This window comes from Helianthus annuus, chromosome 5 (genome assembly GCF_002127325.2).
Source record: "Helianthus annuus cultivar XRQ/B chromosome 5, HanXRQr2.0-SUNRISE, whole genome shotgun sequence".
In the NCBI taxonomy this organism is placed as follows: Eukaryota; Viridiplantae; Streptophyta; class Magnoliopsida; order Asterales; family Asteraceae; genus Helianthus; species Helianthus annuus.
The window spans coordinates 52003947-52027940 of record NC_035437.2 but is presented as its reverse complement, the minus strand read 5'-3'; the positions used below and the strand labels follow the sequence as shown (position 1 = coordinate 52027940).

The 23994-nt window shown below is 37.3% G+C and overlaps 1 long non-coding RNA gene across 1 annotated transcript; it reads right to left on the bottom strand.

The window, feature by feature from the left end:
- Nucleotides 1-303: 303 nt before the first annotated feature.
- Nucleotides 304-1402, bottom strand: LOC110938921. Its single transcript, XR_002591815.1, has 2 exons — nt 966-1402; nt 304-494 (listed from the first exon to the last, which is right to left on the bottom strand). It is a non-coding gene; the product is annotated as an uncharacterized LOC110938921 (long non-coding RNA).
- Nucleotides 1403-23994: the final 22592 nt, after the last annotated feature.

The following is a 23994-nucleotide window of genomic DNA, read 5'->3' as shown; positions in this document are numbered from 1 at the left end:
TATATATATAAAAGGAAGAGTAAGTCGCAATGCTCGACGTTTTTGATCAACATGTGTGTTGTGTGATTTGTTGTATTAAATATTATCTTGTGATATTAATACGTGGTAAATGTTTAAAATTCAGATGGACAACGAAGTGAACCAGGAAAATCAGAATGATAATAACCAGAACGACAATAACCCGAATAATGAGAATCCGAACAATAATAATGTCACACCCCCAAAATCCACATGCGGAGTACCACCGCTTGGAGGCGTGACTGACCAGGATCTTAGCCACCAATCACATTGAACACATGAGTATATGAAAATAAAACTTTCCTTTATTAACAATAGTGTTACAACGTTACAATATTTCACAGTTTACAGCGGAAGCATATTTAACTCGTTAAGTGTCTATAACCCATTAATCTTGTGTAGCGATTCCATGTATCTCGACCCATGACCACTCCAGCTTCTCAGACAGCAAGTTCCATTGTTATGCACCTAAAGGCCTGCAAGGCATGTAACAACGAATCAACAACAAAGTTGAGTGAGTTCACAGTTGGTTGTTTAGTATCGTGTTCGTAAATCGTATGTTTATTTCGTAAACCATGTTTTGTATTATTTTGTATCGCGGTCTCCCAGACATGATTGCGAAGATCAGTGTTTTGTATTAATTCGTACCGCGGTCTCCCAGACATGATTGCGAAGAGCAGTGTTTTGTATTAATTCGTATCGCGGTCTCCCAGACATGTTTGCGAAGATCAGTGTTTTGTATCAATTCGTATCGCGGTCTCCCAGACATGTTTGCGAAGAATAGTGGGGGGCTTCCCACGTGTTACTAGACCGTGTGTATCGACTGCTACGAAAATGTAAGAGGTGCCCTAAGTCAATGTCTATCAGCATTGACCCTTTTGCCCATAGTCCATTTACCCATTCCCAACCCTTGAGAATCTCATGCCTTGGAAAGAGTGTGAACTCACCTTTTCTTTGCTCGGTAGATAAAGCTTTTGTCCAAAGTTGGTCAACCACTTCCGATGACTACAGAACTGGTGGACGTACGCTGCCATTGCCCTGCTCCGAATCGGAGCTCCGGCGGTTCGCCGTCGCCGGTGAGCTTCTCTGCTGATGTCACGTCCCCGGGATCGAACCACGACCACCACTACTGCATCGAACAACCACGCCGTTGCTGACAGACCCCGTTGTGTTTGTTATCCAGCGTCGCCGCCGCCACCGTCCATGGTGGTGGTCGACTATAATTTCAGGTGAGAGAGAGGAGAGTATGAATATGCTGGTACGAAGAAAGGTGGTTTTAAGATGGAATGGATTTCAGTGTGTGTGCCGGACGGGAGGAGGGCACCAGAATCCAATCGCCGGTCGCCGGAGGTTCTACCGAGAGAGGGGAAAGGGGGAAGATGGTGTGTGCGACCGCTGATAGTATTTGTTGGTGCATTACATCTGCTGATTACGTCTTGTATCGAGTCATAGTCTTAGGATGTTAGATCTGGGCACGAAATACGAAAAATAGTGAAATTGTATAGGTTTAAGATAGTTGGTTCGCTCATAGAATCAAATTAAGGTTGGATCGCTCATTTGGCCCTTTAGGGTTTGGTCCGCTCGAACGGACATACGTTAGGTCCGTTCGAACGACAACAATCTGGACCGCTCAAATGTTATTTAGCCTGGACCGCTCGAGTGTCACATGTATGGACCGCTTATTGGGCCTGTCCAATAAGCGATCCCAGAACCCTATAAATAGCCTAAGAGCGATTTCATTTGTAACGTTTTGCTGAATCTCGTACCGAAGTGCTGCCGGATCGAGAACTGATTGTAATTGCTGTCAAATTAATACAGAAAGAGTTTAAAGTAAATCGCAAGCTATTCCTACGTTGATTACTTGTTTTCCGCACCTGTAATTGACGAAAACGCCTCTGATCGACTTATTCGGGTCGCAATACGATCCTACAATTGGTATCAGAGCTTCAGGAGGAGGAGTTCTGCAGAGAATAGCTGAAAATCTTCAAAATTTCTGTCTCCTACACCTTCTTTTTCTGTTTCAGACACTTCCAACGGTCGAAAATTGCTAAAAATCTCAGGGATTGTGCACGATAGTATAGAGACAAACCCTTGAAAGTTTGGAGCCAAAATTCGAAGGAAAAACAGGTCCGATTGGTAGTTCGCTTTTTCGGACAATTGTGGTCCGCTTATTTGACCATAGGTGAACCGCTCGTACAACATTTTTTTTTGGCCCGCTTATTCGGTCGAGTGACTTGGTTCGCTCCAAATTATCTTGTCAGTTCGCTCGAAGGGTTAAAGTGATTGGACCGCTTATCTGGCATATTATTGGACCGCTTTTCTGAACGTATCTGGTCCGCTCATTTGAACAAACCCGGTTCGCTTATTTGACCAAATTGTATTATGGTTCGCTTATTTGGACCCATCCAGTCCGCTCATCTGATTCTTTTGGACCGCTCTTGTGACAATTTGAACATTTAGTCCGCTTTTGTGTACAGTTGACATCCCCAGTTTGCTTTTAAGGCTGTTTGTAATATTTTTTTCAAAAATTTGAAAATGGACGAGGACTTTTATAATGCATTCGCTACTCCAAGTACCCCAATCACCGCTATTCAAACCACAATGTTAGAAAACGAAACAGGGACGATGCAAAAACCTCCCAAACTAATGAACATCGAAGAATATAAGGGTTGGGAAGGTCGATTTGAAAATTGGGTGCAAGCGAATTATCTTGATGCTTGGGAATGTGTCGAGACAAAATATGTTAGACCATTGAATGATGATGAAGAACCCGTTCCGATCAAAGATCTTACTGCTGATGCTCGGAAAAAGTATAAAGATGAGAAAATGATGCTTAGTCTTTTACAACAGGCAGTGAAGGAAGATATCATGGTTCTTCTACAGCATAATGGAACTTCGTACTCAATTTGGAAAGCGTTACGGTCGAAGTTTAGAGGAAGTGAGGAGATGGTCAAGAGTAAAAAGTCACTTCTAAAAAAAGAGTTCGATTTATTCCGAGGGTTGAAAAACGAGAGTACGAGAGAAATTATTGAACGATATTGTAATCTGCTTGCAAATATGAAAAGATTGAGTATTGATAAGAGTAATGAGGAGTTAATTGAAAAACTTGCTGATGCGTTGCCATATGAGAGTTGGGGCACCTATTTGATGATGCTCAGAAACAAGAAAGGTTTTAGCAATCTGACGCTCAGTAAGTTCATCGAAAAGATCGAAGCTCAAGAGATGGAACAACGGAAAGTGATTAGAATGAAAGATTTCGATGGTGAACAAGACATCGGGTTATATTATAAAGCTGGGGTAAATGAGAAATCATCAAATTTATCTCCAAAGATTGTGACTGGTATGAGTGCCAAAAGTTCATCTGAAAGTCCATCATCTGGATCAAGCAGCAAAACCAGTTTTACTTCATTTCCATCATTTGATCCAAACATTTCAGCAACTAAAAACGGGGGAAGATTACAGTGCAACATTGTATTGAATCTTGAAAATGATCAAGATTATTCTGAGGAAGTTGCCAAAAACCAAATGTCTTTATTAGGAATGGTTTTGGAATCTTACACTTGTTTTGTTGCAGGTCGTATCGGCAATCCAATGTTGACCAAAGAAGACTACGACCAGATAGATGCTGAAGAGATGGAACTGATGGACATAAAGTGGTGTCTGGCTAGTGTTTTACGGAGAGCTGAGAAATTCAAACAAATCACGGGGAGAGATGATCTTCGTGATGCGAATGTTTCTACTTTAGGTTTTGACAAATCTAAAGTCACTTGTTTTCGGTGCAGGGAAAAAGGACATTTCAAGAGAGAGTGCACAAACCGAGAAGCAAGTGGAGCTCAAAATCCATTCAGCAACAACAATGATTACTATCGGAAAGCCATATATCACCAAGTTGGTCAATCATCTCAACAACAAAAACATCAAGCTCAGACTGCGCATGGAAGAGATGTGATTGAAGATTCCGAAAAGAGAGCATGTGTGGTTAATCCAAATCAAAAGCAGTCATTTAACTGGGATAAATACATTCCAGATAATGGAAAAGCTTGTTTGATTGATCAAGAAGATGAAAGACTACCAGAGGGTTTTAGCTGGGAGAATTTCACTTGGGATGATTATATTCCTGATCAAACTACAGCTTACACTGCATTTACAGCAAAGATTGAAGATGATAGTGATGATGATACAGAATATTGGGCGAGAAAATACAGAGAAGATAAGAAGTTGCTTGCCGAGAGTGACAGTGAAGATGAAAGAGCAAAGAAGAAAAAGATCAAAACGCCGGTGAGTAGTGATGATGAAGAAGTGCCGGTGGTGAAAAGGCAAACTGTGAAAGAAGTGCCTAAGTTCAAGGTTGATGAAGGTGTTGATGCAAAAGAGGTTCCGGTAAAGTGTGAAAACTGTGAGATTGTGAAAAAGCAGAACAGCACGTTGATTTACAACTTAAACAGTTTGAAGGAGTCATATGATGTATTGAACAAGACAATGAATCAGTACAATCAAACGAGTGAAGAACAAGCAGTTGCTATGAAGACACTTCAGGGAGCATTTATGACAAAACAAAGAGTTGTAAACAATTACATTGAAAAGTGTGCTGCTTTAGAACAAAAGCTTGAGCTGCAACGAATTGAAACGGAGAGAGTTAATCGTTTATTAAAAAGTTACTCATGTACTTCTTATGTGATTGACAGGATTTATCCTACAGTTGAAAGCATGAAGGTCTGGGAAGAAGATGAGGTAACTGAAGAGAAAGAAGCTGGAAAAGATGCTAATGAAAAGAATGCTGACAAGAAGAAGAATGACAAGAAAAAAGACACTGTAAAGACAACATCTGGTAAGAAGAAAAGTGCCAGTTATAACAAATGTCCACCTCCGCTGGAAAATGGATATTTGCCTAGACATCCTAACGATGAAAGAGTAAAAAAAGCCACAAATCTACAGTGGGAGTCAGAGTCGTCAGTCAATCTTCCAGAAAGTATTGATGTTGTGTTTACATCATCTGACACTGATCAACAGTCTCAATTGATGAAGAAAGTCATTGATCATGTGTTAGATAGTGATGACAGTGAAGAGTCAAAGCCGGAGTCCGCGTCAGAGTCAAAATCTGAGTCAAAAACTCCGGGGCAAACAGAAAAACAGGGAAAATTAGTTTATGATAGAAAATTCCTGTTATCAAAGTCTAATTTGGATGATGGGTTGTTTAAAGTTGCTTATACTTTGAATAATTCGGACAAATTATATTCTGATGAGGAATTTCCAATAAGAGATGTCAAAACTGAACTGATTAAAAAGGTTTTCATACTCACAGAAATTAACATTTCTGAAATAAAAGGCTTATGTCTTATTGATAAACCTAAAACTTACACCTCAAGAGTTCAACAGAGATTAAACAAGAAAAAGAATTACGGTTCTGGTTCAGATTTTCAAAAGAGATCAAACCATAACGGTAATTTCAAAAAGAAAGGACTAGGTTTTACTCCTACAGAAAAACAGAAAAATGATAAATATGTTCGTGATTTTAAATCCAAAATGTAATTTGTTTCAGGTACATCAACTGATGAAGAAGAAAAGACAAACTTCTGGAAAGAATCAAACAGTGAGTTTCTGACGAAGAAGCAAGTTGAGTTGAAGAAGATAGCTGAGCAGAAGAGAGATATGAGAACCTGTTTCCGATGCAACACTGTGGGACATATTGCAAAATATTGTTCGAATGCGATACAATCAAAACAGGGAGTATTTCGTAAAATCAAAGATAAAGTGTTTGCTTTCGACTCACCACTTGATAGAACAAAATTGTTTAAAGATTCTATTTTTGAAATTGGTGAGAGTTCGAACAAGTTTTACAAGAAGAAAGCCAAATCTGACAATCAGAAATGGGTTGTTAAGAAGGTTGGTGAAAGCTCTAGCGATAATTCTGATGGATCAAAATCAGAGGAGTTATCTTCAGGCGATGAAACTGATTCCACAAAGTCAGTTGAGCCACAAATTGTTTCAAAATGTGAAGCTAATGAAAAAGTTAAGAACTCAGTTCCGATTGTGAATGATGAGGAGTTTCCATTACTTCGGGCTGAGAATTATAAAAAGAAAATTGGTAAAGTTGAAATTTCTAACCAATTTTATCATGATGAACAGGAATTTGATGCTGAGAAGGTCTTTAACCCCAAGGTAAAACACATCTTTGGCAAAATGATTGATCGAAAAGTCAAAGGGGTTAAGGAGTTTTATGAGAAGAAAACAGAGAAAGAAAAATTGAACCATCCCTGGTTTGTGACTGGGATGGTACATATTTCGAACAATAAGTCTCAGGACTTGCCGGAGCTCCCAGGTTGGTAAGCGTGGAGCATGAATCGGCATCTTTCTTGAATTTTATTCGGTAACGTCAATCATACAAATGGTAAAGAGGTTTGTTTGTGTATATCTTACAATTGGTACAGAGATTTCTGAACTGAAAATGGTAAATCAAGGACATTAAGTTGTACTTGTATTTTCCTACATTGGTCGATAGACAAGATGATGAACCACACCCCCGAACACTTGTTGTTAAACCTACAAATGGTAACCTACAATTGGTAAAATCAATCAAACTTATTTTCCAGAAAAACCATTTTGATTAAAACAAACTTAAGTGTTTTGAAATCTAAATGGGAAAATAGTTTGTTGATAGGGGGAGTTCTGATTGTTTATGCCTAGTGAATGGCGATTTGAGGTGATTTGATATCAGTTGTCGTGTTCTGTATAGTTTGTTTTCAATTTTTCAATAGATGTATTTGAATTTTAGGGGGAGTAAGATTTTTTAGAAAATCCAAAAACATCAGAAAATTTGAAAAAGACAAAAACATGATAAAATCAAAAATGAGTTTTGTTGCGAAAAAGAGGAAATGATAGTACATCAGTGAACTATCACGACATGCTAAAGAATTGGAAAGTTTAAATGTGATAAACGATCTTACTGCGGATGTGTCAGTAGATTTTCACACATTTAGTAAATTGAAACGAGATATAAACCTAAATCAAACTTGCTTGATTTGTGGGTAACTATTCTTGGATATATGGGTAACCCCCGAAATTTTGTTTGAAAGGTCCCGTATTCTGAGATACTAGGTCTTTATACTCAGTGATATCTGGGGTATTATCCCGGGACTTCTGCTGTATGGAAGTACCGACCTAGTCCCCGGATAATACTTTTCGCAAAATGTTTGAAATATAGCATCGCCCTCAGCAAGCTGATGAAACAATAAAATTGATAGTCGCTGCTGTTGTAATCAAAAGATCCTCTAAAGGGGACCCACCAAAAGTCGAAGCCGTCATCTCTCTGCATATACGGAAGTATCGACCTGAGCTCTCACGGCCCTCGCACATAATCCCTTTACAGATATCATCTGTGGTATACTCACCTGTAAGACTGAATATTTGGGATCTGGATACAGGAGTATATTCAAGTGGAGTGATACACAATTAAGTTTAAGTCTCTAAAACATTAATATCGTATCTCGAATCAATTGAAGTCTGTGTGAAAATTTAAGTGGACAAACATACTGACAATCTAGGTAAATTGTTTAGAACTAAAAATGTTTAAAGCTTAACGGTGTTGGTGATTTGTCTCATATACTGATATGATTCTCTTGCACAAACTCACAAAAATATTGTCTGTAAATAGTTTATTTTTGCATTTTATTTTCTTTCAGAAAAATCCAAAAAGATTTTTGATGTGTTTTAGCATAATTTTTTTTAAAAAATCAAAAAGATTTTCGTCAACTGATGTTGAATAGCTGATTTTCAAAATTCCGAGTGCTAAACATGATGAGCAATACTTGAGGGGGAGTGTTTGTGTGAAATTAAATGTTTTCATAATCTAACCTTTCAAATGGCTCATCAAAATCTGTATTTGTTTTGAAGGAGAGTCTAAATTGGTGCAGTGTTATATGTTTGAAATATATGTGAAAGAAATTTACTTTGAGGTAGAGCTTATGCAGGATAAGATGAGAAGTGGTTAGACGGAAAGCCAGACAACGATCCTGAAGATGTTACTGAAGAACAAAGTAATACCAGTAAATCGAGAGGGGGAGTCTGAAGATAGAGAGAGAAGCCCAAAGACTGATCAAGACTGAAGATCTAAAGACACAGCATTGTTGTGACTCGATAGTCGACTCCATCAACATCTGAGGGGGAGTCTGTTGGTGCATTACATCTGCTGATTACGTCTTGTATCGAGTCATAGTCTTAGGATGTTAGATCTGGGCACGAAATACGAAAAATAGTGAAATTGTATAGGTTTAAGATAGTTGGTTCGCTCATAGAATCAAATTAAGGTTGGATCGCTCATTTGGCCCTTTAGGGTTTGGTCCGCTCGAACGGACATATGTTAGGTCCGCTCGAACGACAACAATCTGGACCGCTCGAATGTCATTTAGCCTGGACCGCTCGAGTGTCACATGTATGGACCGCTTATTGGGCCTGCCCAATAAGCGATCCCAGAACCCTATAAATAGCCTAAGAGCGATTTCATTTGTAACGTTTTGCTGAATCTCGTACCGAAGTGCTGCCGGATCGAGAACTGATTGTAATTGCTGTCAAATTAATACAGAAAGAGTTTAAAGTAAATCGCAAGCTATTCCTACGTTGATTACTTGTTTTCCGCACCTGTAATTGACGAAAACGCCTCTGATCGACTTATTCGGGTCTCAATACGATCCTACAGTATTTAGGGTTTCTATATTTTTTTTAATCAAAGAGGGTTTTGGTTTAGAGAGTTGGGTTGGGCCTGGCCCATGTGTTCGTTAGATTATACGCATACTTGATTCGTGTTATCCGTTAAGCGGCATACGTTTTTTCGTTGCGGGTTATTATTATCAAATAATAATGTTAATAATAATATTAATTAACGATAGTAAAATACTCGTCTCTCAACAATCAGGTTCAAGGGTACGAGTTGTCACATTCTCCCTATGTTACAGGAATTTCGTCCTCGAAATTTAAGACTAGTCATACGATACGTTCCACGTAAATACACGTAGTTTCACACAAGTTCACGAAATGAATCATGCAAAGCACCTAGCACATAGAGTCGCGTATCAAACAAGGTCACATAGCATGTAAAGTCATGTTGCATGTAAATTCATGTAATTCTCATAACATGAAAATTTTCACATAGTTTATTCTTATTTCACATAGCAGGGAATATTATATAAGTTAAATCTATTTTGCTCACGAACACTGTGTCGCGATTGTATGTGAAATTTTTGGGATACCTGATTTATCTGAACTTGAGCACAAAGCCTAAGTGAATATATAAGTTAACGAAGTTAACGGGGCTTGTGTTCACCATGTGAAGGTCGGGTGTTACATCATCCCCTACTTGAAAGAATTTTTGTCCCGAAAATTGTTCTAAAACAATGGCTTAAAGTGAGTTCCGACAAACTCGATCTATAGATACCTTACAAAGCTTGGGGGGGGGGGGGGTTGGTCACACTCGGTTCCTCAAACTCGAGCAGCAACCAAGAGTATCACGAAGCGTTAGTCATGAAGGTTTAGGGAAATACCACCCTATCAGTTACATAACACGTGCAAGTGTACATGAATTCATACTGTTGTGCTAAACGTGCAATCACATGCAATATCGAATGTAGGTGTTCACTAGTTATGTAGTACAATGAGTATATGAGAGACGAACCTTGCAATCTGGAGCTGAGTGTCATGGTCGTATTTGCGTCTTTAGAACTATTCGGTTATAGTCTGGTTTTACAAAAACGTTTTTCCCCTTTTTAATATAAAACCAAGTTCACTATAACCAATGGCTCTGATACCAATCTGTCACACCCCCAAAATCCACATGCGGAGTACCACCGCTTGGAGGCGTGACTGACCAGGATCTTAGCCACCAATCACATTGAACACATGAGTATATGAAAATAAAACTTTCCTTTATTAACAATAGTGTTACAACGTTACAATATTTCACAGTTTACAGCGGAAGCATATTTAACTCGTTAAGTGTCTATAACCCATTAATCTTGTGTAGCGATTCCATGTATCTCGACCCATGACCACTCCAGCTTCTCAGACAGCAAGTTCCATTGTTATGCACCTAAAGGCCCGCAAGGCATGTAACAACGAATCAACAACAAAGTTGAGCGAGTTCACAGTTGGTTGTTTAGTATCGTGTTCGTAAATCGTATGTTTATTTCGTAAACCATGTTTTGTATTATTTTGTATCGCGGTCTCCCAGACATGATTGCGAAGATCAGTGTTTTGTATTAATTCGTATCGCGGTCTCCCAGACATGATTGCGAAGAGCAGTGTTTTGTATTAATTCGTATCGCGGTCTCCCAGACATGTTTGCGAAGATCAGTGTTTTGTATCAATTCGTATCGCGGTCTCCCAGACATGTTTGCGAAGATTAGTGGGGGGCTTCCCACGTGTTACTAGACCGTGTGTATCGACTGCTACGAAAATGTAAGAGGTGCCCTAAGTCAATGTCTATCAGCATTGACCCTTTTGCCCATAGTCCATTTACCCATTCCCAACCCTTGAGAATCTCATGCCTTGGAAAGAGTGTGAACTCACCTTTTCTTTGCTCGGTAGATAAAGCTTTTGTCCAAAGTTGGTCAACCACTTCCGATGACTACAGAACTGATGGACGTACGCTGCCATTGCCCTGCTCCGAATCGGAGCTCCGGCGGTTCGCCGTCGCCGGTGAGCTTCTCTGCTGATGTCACGTCCCAGGGATCGAACCACGACCACCACTACTGCATCGAACCACCACGCCGTTGCTGACAGACCCCGTTGTGTTTGTTATCCAGCGTCGCCGCCGCCACCATCCACGGTGGTGGTCGACTATAATTTCAGGTGAGAGAGAGGAGAGTATGGATATGCTGGTACGAAGAAAGGTGGTTTTAAGATGGAATGGATTTCAGTGTGTGTGCCGGACGGGAGGAGGGCACCAGAATCCAATCGCCGGTCGCCGGAGGTTCTACCGAGAGAGGGGAAAGGGGGAAGATGGTGTGTGCGACTGCTGATAGTATTTAGGGTTTCTATATTTTTTTTTTAATCAAAGAGGGTTTTGGTTTAGAGAGTTGGGTTGGGCCTGGCCCGTGTGTTCGTTAGATTATACGCATACTTGATACGTGTTATCCGTTAAGCGGCATACGTTTTTCGTTGCGGGTTATTATTATCAAATAATAATGTTAATAATAATATTAATTAACGATAGTAAAATACTCGTCTCTCAACAATCAGGTTCAAGGGTACGAGTTGTCACAAATAACAATGGAAACCAAGTGGATAATAGTGCCATCCAACACATAGTGGCACAAGGAATCATAGATGCAATGCCATTCATTATCCAAACAGTTAGGGAAGCGGATAATAAAAGTAAACATAGCAGTAAGCGACCAACTGCACCAGCACACAGTGTAAACAATGGACCCTTACTTCAAGTGCCCATCCCTAAAAGGAGAAGAACCATGTCTTATGGTTGTTCTTACAAAGAATTCTGGTCCTGCAAACCCATAGAATTCTCGGGCAATGAAGGACCCATTGCAGCTCTACGCTGGATAGAAAAGACTGAGGTTGTCTTAAAAATAAGCAAGTGTGCGGAAGAAGATAAGATAATGTTTGCTTCCAATATGTTTAAGAACTCACCTTTAGAATGGTGGAACACTATCATCCAGTCTAGAGGAAGTGATAGGGTTTACAATATGGAATGAGAGGAATTTAAGAGTATGGTAGAAAGGAAATTCTGCCCTCCCAATGAAAAAGAACAGATAGCAAATAAGTTCCTAAACCTTAGGATGACTGGAGTGGATAGTAAGGGGTACACTACGTTATTCTTTGAATATGCTAGAATAGTACCAACCCTTGCATCACCTGAACCAGTATTGATCTCTCGTTACATCTGGGGATTAATCGGGGAAATTAGGCATGTAGTCAAGGCATCTAGATCTCAAACCATAGAAGAAGCTGTAGAACTAGCAAATACCTTGACTGATGAATTAGTGCGTACTCGAGAGGAAGACCAGAGGAGAAACCTAGCTCAGAGGCTTACCCAGGAATTCCGTTACATAAATTCCAACCGTGGGAGAAATGTAGATTCTACCTCTGTTACCCTACTGCAAGGCTTGCAAGAAGAAGCATTCGGGAAAATGCTCCACTTACTGCAATTTCTGTAAGATACCAGGACACAAGGAAGAAGATTGCATGAGGAAACCTAATAATGGGATGTGCTTTAACTGCGGAGAAAAAGGCCACATCAAGCCGAACTGTCCGAAACTAGTTCCAGCCATGGGCAATAAGACTACCAAAAATGCTAGAGCATTTGTTCTGACGGCAGATGAAGCCAAGATGATTCCGGACGTGATAGCCGGTACGTTTTTAGTTAATGATGTTTTTGCTAAAGTATTATTTGACTCTGGTGCGAACCAAAGTTTTATTAATACTTCATTTTGCAAACTTCTCAATCAACCATTAACTAAACTCCCACAAGAATGTCTAGTAGAGACAGCAAATGGGGAAACCGTTAGGATTTCTGAAATTTTGCAGGGAGCAAGAATAGAATTTTTAAACCAAAAGTTTATTGCAAACCTTTATCCAATGAATCTGGCAGGATTTGATGTTGTATTAGGAATGGATTGGTTAATAGCCAATAAAGCCAGTATTTTATGTGATCAAAAGTCAATCCAAGTAAATTCACTAAGGGGTGAAAAGATCACAATTAAAGGAGATAAGCCCTCTAGATCCACAAAATTCATCTCTGTGATGAAAACAGTAAGTTGTATAAGAAAAGGATCTATAGTGTATTTGATTTCCATAATCACTAATACTAAAGGAAAAGAACTAAAAGATATTCCAGTAGTATCTCAGTTTTCAGATGTATTTCCAGAAGAATTACCAGGATTACCGCCGGACCGGGAAGTTGAATTCAGAATCCACCTGCTACTGGGGACAACATCGATTGCCAAAGCACCTTACCGTTTGGCACCCGCAAAAATGCAGGAACTAAAGAAATAATTAGATGAATTGTTGGAAAAAAGATTCATACAGCCAAGTTCGTCACCATGGGGAGCACCAATTTTATTCGTAAAAAAAGGACGGATCTATGCGTATGTGCATTGATTACCGTGAATTGAACAAGGTCACGATTAAGAATCGGTATCCATTACCAAGAATCGATGATCTGTTCGATCAATTACAAAGAGCTCGATTTTTCTCTAAAATCGATTTAAGGTCAGGATATCATCAATTGAAGGTTCAGGAAGAGAACATTCCTAAGACCACATTTAGAACAAGGTATGGTCATTATGAATTTACTGTCATGCCATTTGGTTTAACCAATTCCCCAGTTGCATTTATGGACATGATGAACCAAATATGTAAGTCATATTTGGATAAATTCATAATTGTCTTTATAAATGATATTCTCATTTACTCTAAGAGTAAAGAGGAACATGCAAGGCATTTGCACGCACTTTTAAGTTTATTAAGAAAGGAAAAGCTTTATGCTAAGTTTTCCAAGTGCGAGTTTTGGTTAGAACAGGTACAGTTTCTTGGGCATTTAGTCAATCATGAAGGAATTCATGTGGATCCCACCAAGATCGAGGCGATTACCAAATGGAAAACCCCTGAGTCACCAACCGAGGTTAGAAGTTTCCTAGGATTGGCCGGTTATTATAGAAGGTTTATTCGAGATTTTTCAAGAATAGCCATTCCCTTGACTAAGCTAACCTGTAAATCTGTTAAGTTTGAATGAGGACCAAAACAAGAAGAAGCTTTTAGAATTCTTAAGCAAAGACTAACCAATGCACCCATACTAGCGTTACCAGAAGGAACCGAAGACTTTGTGGTCTATTGTGACGCTTCTAAGTTAGGTTATGGATGTGTGTTGATGCAACGTCAAAAGGTTATAGCTTACGCATCTAGCCAACTTAAGAATCACGAAGAGAACTATTCAACCCATGATTTGGAATTAGGAGCCATAATTTTTGCCCTTAAGATTTGGAGACATTACCTTTATGCTAGTAAGTTTACCATTTTCACAGATCATAAGAGTTTAAGGTATGTCTTCGGACAAAAGGAGCTGAATATGAGGCAAAGACGCTGGATAGAAATTCTTAGTGATTATGATTGTAATATCCAGTATCATGCAGGGAAGGCAAATGTCATGGTTGATGCTTTAAGTCGAAAGTATCATGAAAAGCCAAAAAGGGTACGTTCTCTTAAATTAAATCTACAAGTAGATTTAAATGATCAAATTAGAGAAGCACAAGAATCAGTAACCAAGGATGATACTGAAAAATTAAAAGGAATGATTAAGGAATTAGAACAAGGAACAGATGGAATTTGGAGATTCCATAAAAAGAGAATGTTGATACCAAAAGTAGGAAATTTACATCACCGTATATTAGAAGAAGCCCATAAGTCTAAGTATACGATGCATCCTAGAAGTGATAAGATGTATCAGGATTTAAGAAAGAATTTTTGGTGGATAGGAATGAAAAAAGATATAGCAGCTTATGTTTCTAAGTGTTTAACTGTCACACCCTGACTTTTGTGGAAGCGTATGATGTGTGACGGGTTTAATATCATTGCATTCAATCATAATAAACAACTACATGATCAAAATGATGTTCATCTATTCATAAAATTTGAGTATTACAAATACCGGTTATTTAAGTTTTAAAACACAACCTTCGACTAGGTTACAAACCAACAAAAGTGGATGACATCTAAACTTGAAGTCTACTTCTAGAAACAACACCCGCGCCCAAGATCCAACCTGTCACCTGAAATACATGTAATTTTGGAAAACATCAACAAAAGTTAAGCGAGTTCATGCGTTTTGTGTGAGTACTGGTAAACTTGAAAACCTTTGAGAGACTCCTTTGAAAACAGGTATGAAAAGCGTGTATGAACATACCAAATAAATGTTTTACAAGGACATTAAGGCATGTGAGGACATAGGGAGCACTCAAAATGAGTAAGTTTATACCCTTGTCGATTTCCCTCGACTATGTAGAATTTCCCTTCGACTATGTCAATTTACCTTGACTATGTCAATTTCCCTTGACTATGTCGATTTCCCTCGACTGGGACACCGAAGCACTCAAGTGATCACATGAGGACCATGAGTGGGGCTCGGCCATACCCGTTAGATCTAACCTTCGTCCCTAATTAAGAATTAATGGCATTTCAGTATTTAGTCTATGCTCACATGATCTAATAGTGCATTTCATAGGCATTTCATACCGTTTAAGCATTTGTAACATGTATTCCACCCTCGAGAGTTATAAAACCGAAAATAGTTAAAGAAAAGGGGGAAGCATGAACTCACAGGTTTGCATCTTCGGTACTTGTAACTCAAATCCCCTTAGCAAACACGACTTCCTACAATGTACTAGGGTCTATTAGACGAACGGGTCGTGCCTTGACTTAGTATTTACGTTTTTGAGTTACGCTTCTTTTATGTCTCCAGTATTATTCCAAGTTATAATTCCTTGTTAAAATAATAAGTATTTTAACTTTAAATTATGTTTTATTTTGGAATAATTGTTAAACAGTATTTTTGTATCAATATTTCTCAAGTATTTATTTTCGTATTTCCTTCCCAAGGATGGGGGTATCTCATACATGTGTATTTGTATTCTCGTATTTGTAGTTTCCAAAATAAGATATTTTCAACTCTTACTTTAGAAAATATACTTTAACTTGTTTTTTCCCAAAAATAATGTATTTCAAGAAAATATATATATTTTTTTCCCAAAAACCATATATCTTCTAAACATTCCAAGAAAATATAATTTAACTTCCGAAAATAATATATTTTCTCCTTGTCGAAAATATGATATACTTTGTAATAATAATAAAAATCATACTTTCATTTCTTTTGTATCCAAATAATATTTACCAAAAATATGCTCATAAATGTAGTTTCCGGAATACCTTGTAAGTTACGTTCTTTCGTTCGGCTTCACGATATTTAGTGTGTAACTTATATATTTATTCCTTGTGATTTTTGGTATTATTTTGGATTGTAAATTCCTTGGTAATTTGTTAAGTTATATTACTTTAATTCCTAAAATAACATAACTATTACACCAAGTATACAAATAATCACACACAATGTGTTATATATGTAAATTTATACTCTAAATACATATTTATCCATTTTTATTTATAAAAACTAACCTCCGATACTTGTATTTTTGTAACAAAATCTATGACAAAGTTTGTATTGAAAACCATAGTTAAAACTCATTTGTAAATACTTGTTTAGAAAATATTTTTCTAAGTGTTTGTATTTTTAGAAAATTTTGCCATAGTTTCCCCTAAAAATGGAGGTGTCCATGCTATTAAAGCATATCATTTTCTTTTCAAAAATCATCATAAACAATCAACAATCAATCTACACTTACCAAGTGCTAAAACAAAGCTATCTACATAATGATCATGAACTTGAGTTTTCATAAAAACTTGTAGTAACTTGGTAGTATGTTTAGTAGACTTAGTTACCCTTTAAGTGTGTTTATTTCTTTAAAAATCTCATTCTTGTAAGATTTGAGTGTTTACAACTTGTTAGATGATTTTCCAAAAATCATTCTTTTGAATTTTTCTTGTAAACAATGTGTTCTTATACTTGTTTTATCACCAAAAATAGTGTTTATTTAAGTACGAACCAAGATCTTATAAAAATCACATTTTAAACTTGGTTCTTTTGGAAAACCATTCATAAATCTTAGATCCATAAGATTACTAACTCACTTTGTTTACTATTTTTCAAGAAACCATTTTATTCTTCAAGTTCATGTAAACATAAGGCATGATGATCTTGGTTTTTCACAAGATCATCACATCAACCTTCTAGATCATGTGTTTAATCACAATCTAGTAGGTTCCATATGATGTCTAACATCATTAACACTAGTAATCAATCAACAAGAAGCAAATAATCATAAATCAACAAGATTTCATATGTTTATAAGTTTATGTTAGAGATTCAAGAATATGTCTTTTAATGTTCATCATGTTTAACAATGTTCATCACTTATTAACCAACTTTATATGAAAGATCAAGAGATCATAAGGGCCTTACTACTAGCACAAGGCTATGGATGAACAAGAGAAGTAATGAGGTGGTTAATAGCACTTGCACGAGGTCCTTCAACTTCCGATGCTTCCACACTTCCTAACTTAGCTCCTTGCACCTCTAGATCACCTTGGTTTGTATGAGAAGTGGTTGAAAATGGTGGTGTTGTGGTTGGGCCGTAGGTTAGAGAAGGGAGGAGAGGGAGTTGTGTTGTGAAATGGTAAAGTGATGGTGATGGAGTGAATGTCTCATGGGTTTAAGTAAAGGTTTCCAACAAACAAATACCCATTCGTCTATATGTCTCAAAAGTACATAACATATCTCTTAACATATCAATTGAGATCTTAGGAAGATTAGGAAAATCTTGTGAGATTATGAAGATCAAGGTGTGGGGCCACACCCTTGATGCCGTAAATCATGAGGGGGGGGGGGGGGTAAGTGTAAGTTTAAATGGTAAGTTAGATAACTAAGTTAGATTTCAAGTATATTAGTTAGGTGTTTATGTGTATGATGTGTTATATAGTGTGTTAAGGTGTTCGGGGATCATAACTAGCTCAAAAAACATTAAAACAATGCTTCTAGTATAATTTTGGTGTTTCGGGTAATGTCCGGTTGTTGGGTTAGATACCGGTTCGTTAATGTGTCAAACTATTCCGTTTAGTGTTCTTTATGTACCCTTTTGTGACCCTTTTAATTCCCGACACTTAGGAAAGCATTCAGGACCATTTAGTCATATTTTTGCATGTAATAAACTTGTTAAAATGCTGAATTTTGCTAATTTATGCAGAATTCTGCACTTTATGTGGGTTTTAGGCACTTTCCGGCACTTTATCTATCACCTAGAAAAACAGTTTTGTGGTCCTTACTTCCCTATACACTATACTAGTGTAATACGTAGTCTCTGGCTCATACTGGGCCTCAAAACACTGCCTGTCTATGCACTGAACTTCGTCAGCAATTTTAGTTTGTCTGATAATGGTGCCAATTCTGTTCTGTGCATTATTAGAACTATATCGTGTTGCATGAAGTAATGATAAAAGTCTTGCAACATGAAATGCCATTTTATGTATATAACAGTAATCACAAAATCATTTGTCTTGTAAACTAGATCATGCACAGTTTTTAAAGCACAGATTACTGTTCAATTAGTGTACGGAATGTACGGAAAAGTGACGGTTGTCACATTAACCTGTTCACAAGTCAAAGCTAAACACAAGAAACCCTCAGGTTTGTTGCAGCAGTTAGAAATGCCAGTTTGGAAATGGGAATTGATAACAATGGATTTTGTTACCAAACTACCCAAAACAAGAAAAAGGTAATGATACAATCTGGGTGATTGTAGATAGACTAACTAAGTCAGCTCATTTCTTACCAATGAAGGAAATTTTCAGTATGGAACAGCTAGCTAAATTGTATGTAAATGAAATAGTTTCATTACATGGAAATCCTTTATTAATTGTTTCCGATAGGGATAGCCGTTTTACTTCTCATTTTTGGACAAGTCTCCAAAAAGCCATGGGAACCAAGTTAAATCTAAGCACAACCTATCACCTTCAAACAGACGGACAAAGCGAAAGGACAATTCAGACAATGGAAGATATGCTTAGAGCTTGTGTAATTGATTTCGGAGGTAATTGGGACGATCACTTACCCTTAATAGAATTTTCTTATAATAACAGTTATCACACAAGTATCAATGCTGCACCATTCGAAGCACTTTATGGACGAAAGTGCCGAACCCCAGTCTGTTGGGCAGAAATTGGGGAAAAGAAACTATTTGGACCTGAAATAGTACAAGAAACAACTGATAAAATCATTCAAGTTAAGGAACGACTGAAAGAAGCACGTGATCGACAAAAGAGTTATGCTGATAACGGACGCAAGCCATTGGAATTTCAAGTAGGAGATAAAGTGTTATTGAAAGTCTCTCCTTGGAAAGGAGTGGTAAGATTCATCAAAAGGGGAAAGCTAAGCCCCAGGTATGTTGGACCTTTTGAGATTATTAGATGAATAGAACCTGTAGCCTATCAGCTACAACTACCAGAAGAAATGGCAGGAATACATGATTTATTTCATGTATCTAATCTCAAGAAATGCTTAGCTGATGAATCACTGATGGTGCCTCTTAAGGATATAGAGGTAAATGAACAACTTAAATTTGTAGAGAAGCCTCTACAGATCGAAGACCGAAAGGTTGAGAACCTCAAACACAAGAGATTAGTTCTGGTCAAAGTAAAGTGGGACCATGGGAGCTTGAGTCAGAAATGTAAAGGAAATATCCACACTTATTCCAGTAGATCTCGAGGACGAGCTCTAAAACAAGGTGGGGAGGATATAACAACCCTCCTAAATATTTTCGACACCCCTAATATAATTAGAATACCCCAATATGTCTTAAAATACACCCCATACGTGAAATCAGACCCCGAATACCTTTATTTTTATTAAAATTAAATAAAAAAAAATTTAATGGTCTCTCGCGGGGCGTGTAGCCCTTGGCTACCACCTACGCGGGCCGCGACAGCAAGGAGTCAGGGCGAGCCCCTGAGCCGCCACGTGTTCCAGTCGTGTCGTGCCTAGTGGTCGACTCAGCAACCCTAGGGACTACCCTAGGGAGCCTCGCGGGCCACGAAGGCCCTGACCGTGTTCTACGCGGGCCGCGACGGAATCAAAATCAGGCCCTATATAAAGAGGGCATCGGCCTTCAGTTCCGATCGCTCACTTCCTTTTTCTCTCTCGAATTTCTTTATAGTAGAAGCTATTCTCAGATATAATACCCCCTAAATAACGAAGTTCGGCTCCGTTGTAAGTATCATAACCCCAGTTACGTATTAGATACGCTGCCCGATTGATCCAGGGTTCCGTAACGGCTGTCGAGGTTCTGCCCGACGTAGTCATTGGAATGCCGTCTCGGGGAAGGTATTGCTAATGTAAATATTAAAGGGTTATTATACTAACACGTGTGCATTTGTGTAATTTATAGATAATCTCCAAGCAACCCTTAAAGAAAACCTAAGACAACAATGTGGGCAATCTCCTTTTTACAAATTGTTTTTACAAAACCTCACACAATTAATATTATATTAAACAGGTATTGAGTATTTGTATTTTACAATTATCGTCGGTATGTTGGGGTTTTGTATACAAAATTTGTTACTGTCTTGCGAGGGGTAACATTTCCACAAGTCGGGTTGACAGTACCGTGGGTGGTAATTGAATAGATGGAAACAAATGTAATTGCGCGACCACCCTCAATACTGTACAATGGTTTTTATTAAATTTGATTAAACTGAGATTTACTCACCAGTATTTCCCACTGAAAAAATGTTTTTAAACGCGTTTCAGGTAACAAAATGTGAAAGCCATATAAAAGCCAGTTGGACAGCATTGAATGCTTGGAAAAGTCGCTATAAAGTTACCTAAAATAAAGAGATGTTTTAATTAAATAAAATAGGGTTTATCCCTATGGAAATGTGAGTACTTAAATCTTGGGATTTTCCCACATGTTTAATAGTATAAAAGTGTGGTATTTTACTCTGATAAAATTATTTTCTAACTACGGTCCTGATGAAATTTCCGCTGCCAAAATGGATAAAAACAGATACCACCGAAACTGGCCGTGGCCGCACGTTCTCGGGTTGTTAGGGGACGGGGGTTGCGACAATGACCATTCGAACGGATGGCCATTCGAATGAGTTTGGATGTTTGTAAATTGTTTTGAAAACTTTTGAAGTTTTTGTTGTAGCATTTAAACAAGTCATCTGGTCGGATGGTCATCCGGACTGATGGCCATTCGATCGGATGGCTCTTCGATTGAGAGTTTGGTAAGTTGAAGTTTAGCCAAATTGTTTCGAACAAGGAATAGTATAAAGGACAGCTAACCTGGTCGAATGGTCATTCGATCGGATGGTCATGCGATCGGACGATCATTTGAGTGGGTGATTCTGTTGTTTTGTAAACTTTGTAAAATTTCTAAGTAAATCAAGTTTTAACGGAGACGGCATTTCAACAATGGAAACATACTAAGATTCAGCTCATTCGATCGGATTGGAATCACCCCATTCGATCAGTTTCACTGTTCTTGACGAAGTTTCAGGTCTGACCCGTTAGTCGGTCATCTTTCCGGTGGAAATCTGTTTTCGAGCCGGCTCTCAACTAATAAATGAGTAGAGAGTCTGAATGAGTCTAGATTCCATCGGGTTTTGTATGAAAGTTGAAGAAAAGTTTGAAAACAGTTGAAAATGTTGAGATCTCGTTGAGATTCGTGTTAAAACGTGTGAAATCTTTCAGATCTGAACCAATCTTGATGAGATGATGTCACCCAACAATTTGCATAAGCAACTGAGTGAGAACCACCTTAAGGAGTCCAAATCAGGCGATTTCGAGAAGAGAATGTGTGGTTTTGATGGGGAAGATGATGTACAAATGTGTAGTGATGATGATTGTACAAGATTTGGGGAGAAATACTTACGGATTAGCCTTGAATCGTGATGAAAAGTGACTGAAAGTGGCTTGGGAGCAAGTGATCGGATGAGAGAACCAAAGTGTTGAAATGAGACACAATAGCTCTATTTATAGGAAGGAGTGAAAGTTAAGGCGGTCAAATGGGTCGGATGGCTTCCGGTCGAATGGCCATCCGAGCGGATGGTCATCCGGATGAAAGTCCATTCGATCGGATGTCCATTCGGACAGCCCGACTTCGTTTTCTAGTTTTCCAATTTTCGTTTCGTTTACCGTGTTTTGTTGCGTTAACCATTGCGGGTACTTTAAGCGTTATAGCGAGATAAGTAGCGTCGAGTTATGTGTGCTTCAGTGCGATAAATTGAGTTGCGCGTGCCAGCGAGTGCGCGTTTAGACATGTTTAATACCCAGATATTTATATTTATCTATTATCATTATTATATAATAGGTCATAGCATATGTAATTGCGTTTGAGTCTGCGTTAGCGTTTGTGTCGCATCACGACGAGTGAGGGGAGTAGCTTAAGTACTTACGCGATGTCATCGTTAGCGTTAGTGTAGTATGCGTTGTGATGTGCGATATAACGTGGTGAAAGTATGCGAATTTATGTGAAGTAGCTTTGTAAGCGATATAGTTACATTATGATCTGAATCTCTGGTGCTAGGCGTAACGACAGTAACAAGCACGAAAGTGCGGGTTGTTACAATTTATCTTTTAAACTTTATTAAAAATCAACTCGCTTCTCGCTACGAAGCACAAATACAGTAGAACCTCTATAATTTAATACTCCATAAATTAATAACCTTGATAAAATTATAAATTTATCCGGTCCCAACTTGGGACCAGTACAAAATTGGACCCAATCGATAAAATAATAAGATAATAGTTTTTTTGAAATCCCAATGTAAATATATTAGTTCCAGTGAAACTAATATTCCAAAATTCTAGGATTGTCTAGTAAAAAATGACTCTATAGTCATTTGTTTATTTTTTTTTGTGAACTTCAAATATATTTGGAGTTCATTTTTAAATCTCCTCATTGCACTTAAGAATTGGGGCATTGTATTCTTGTATTGCAACAAAAAGTTGTGAAGAGTTGTTGCCGCTTGCAATGCTTCTTTTCGAGTGACCGGTTCCAAATATACTGAATCACGAATACAAGCCAACTTTTTAAATTAAAAATTTATTAATTTATTTATATAATAATATCTTGATAAATTAATAAAAGATCTTGGTCCCAATATTATTAATTTATAGAGGTTTTACTCTATAACACTAGTTTTACATATGAATTACAATATGATTAACAATAGAGTGAGATTGATACATCAAATTAATTAATTAATTAATTAATTAAGTATATATTAAAAAGTATGTATGAATAGTAACCTGATGTTTTGAAATTTTAATTTTCAATATTGATACTTACATTCCTTCAATTTTGTAAACACTTTGTAAAATGTTATTTTAGTCTCTTTAAGTTTCTAAAGTTTAAGTTTACCCCATACTTTCATTCTTGAACTAAAAAATATTTATTTTTTACGTGCTTATTTTTATGTTGATATAAATTCAAGTTGGTTTCCGTTTTGATGTAAACTTTTTTGGATACAAGTCGAGTCAAATATAATATATTTTCATTTGACAGTATAAATTCAAGTTATCGTATGTTTCGACGTCACCGCAACACGTGATGGATTAAATTACTTGTATATATATATATATATATATATATTACAATTACAACTATTAATGAATAGTAGATTAAGATTGATACATCAAATTATAGTAGAGCCCTTGAGAGGATATATCTATTGTTTTCAATAGTGACTTCGAAGAATGGCTGAAACATTAAGATATTATTTCTTGATTTATTATTGTTCTTTTTCTCATTAGCTAATAATGAATAGTAGATTAAGATTGATACATCAAATTACAGTATAGCCCTTGAGAGGAGATATCTATTGTTTTCAATAGTGACTTCGAAGAATGGCTGAAACATTAAGATATTATTTATTGATTTATTATTGTTCTTTTTCTCGTTAACTAATAATGAATAGTAGATTAAGATTGATACATCAAATTACAGTATAGCCCTTGAAAGGAGATATCTATTGTTTTCAATAGTGACTTCGAAGAATGGCTGAAACATTATGATATTATTTATTGATTTATTATTGTTATTTTTCTCATTAGCTAATAATGAATAGTAGATTAAGATTGATACATTGAATTATAGTATAACCCTTGAGAGGAGATATCTATTGTTTTCAACAGTAACTTCGAAGAATGGCTCTGAAACATTAAGATATTATTTATTGATTTATTATTATTCTTTTTCTCTAAGTAACTGCGATGAATAGCAAGAATACTAATATATTATTTGTTATTGTTTTATTATTTATCTTTGTATATACTAAAAATAAAAAGAGTAAACTTCCGTTTTG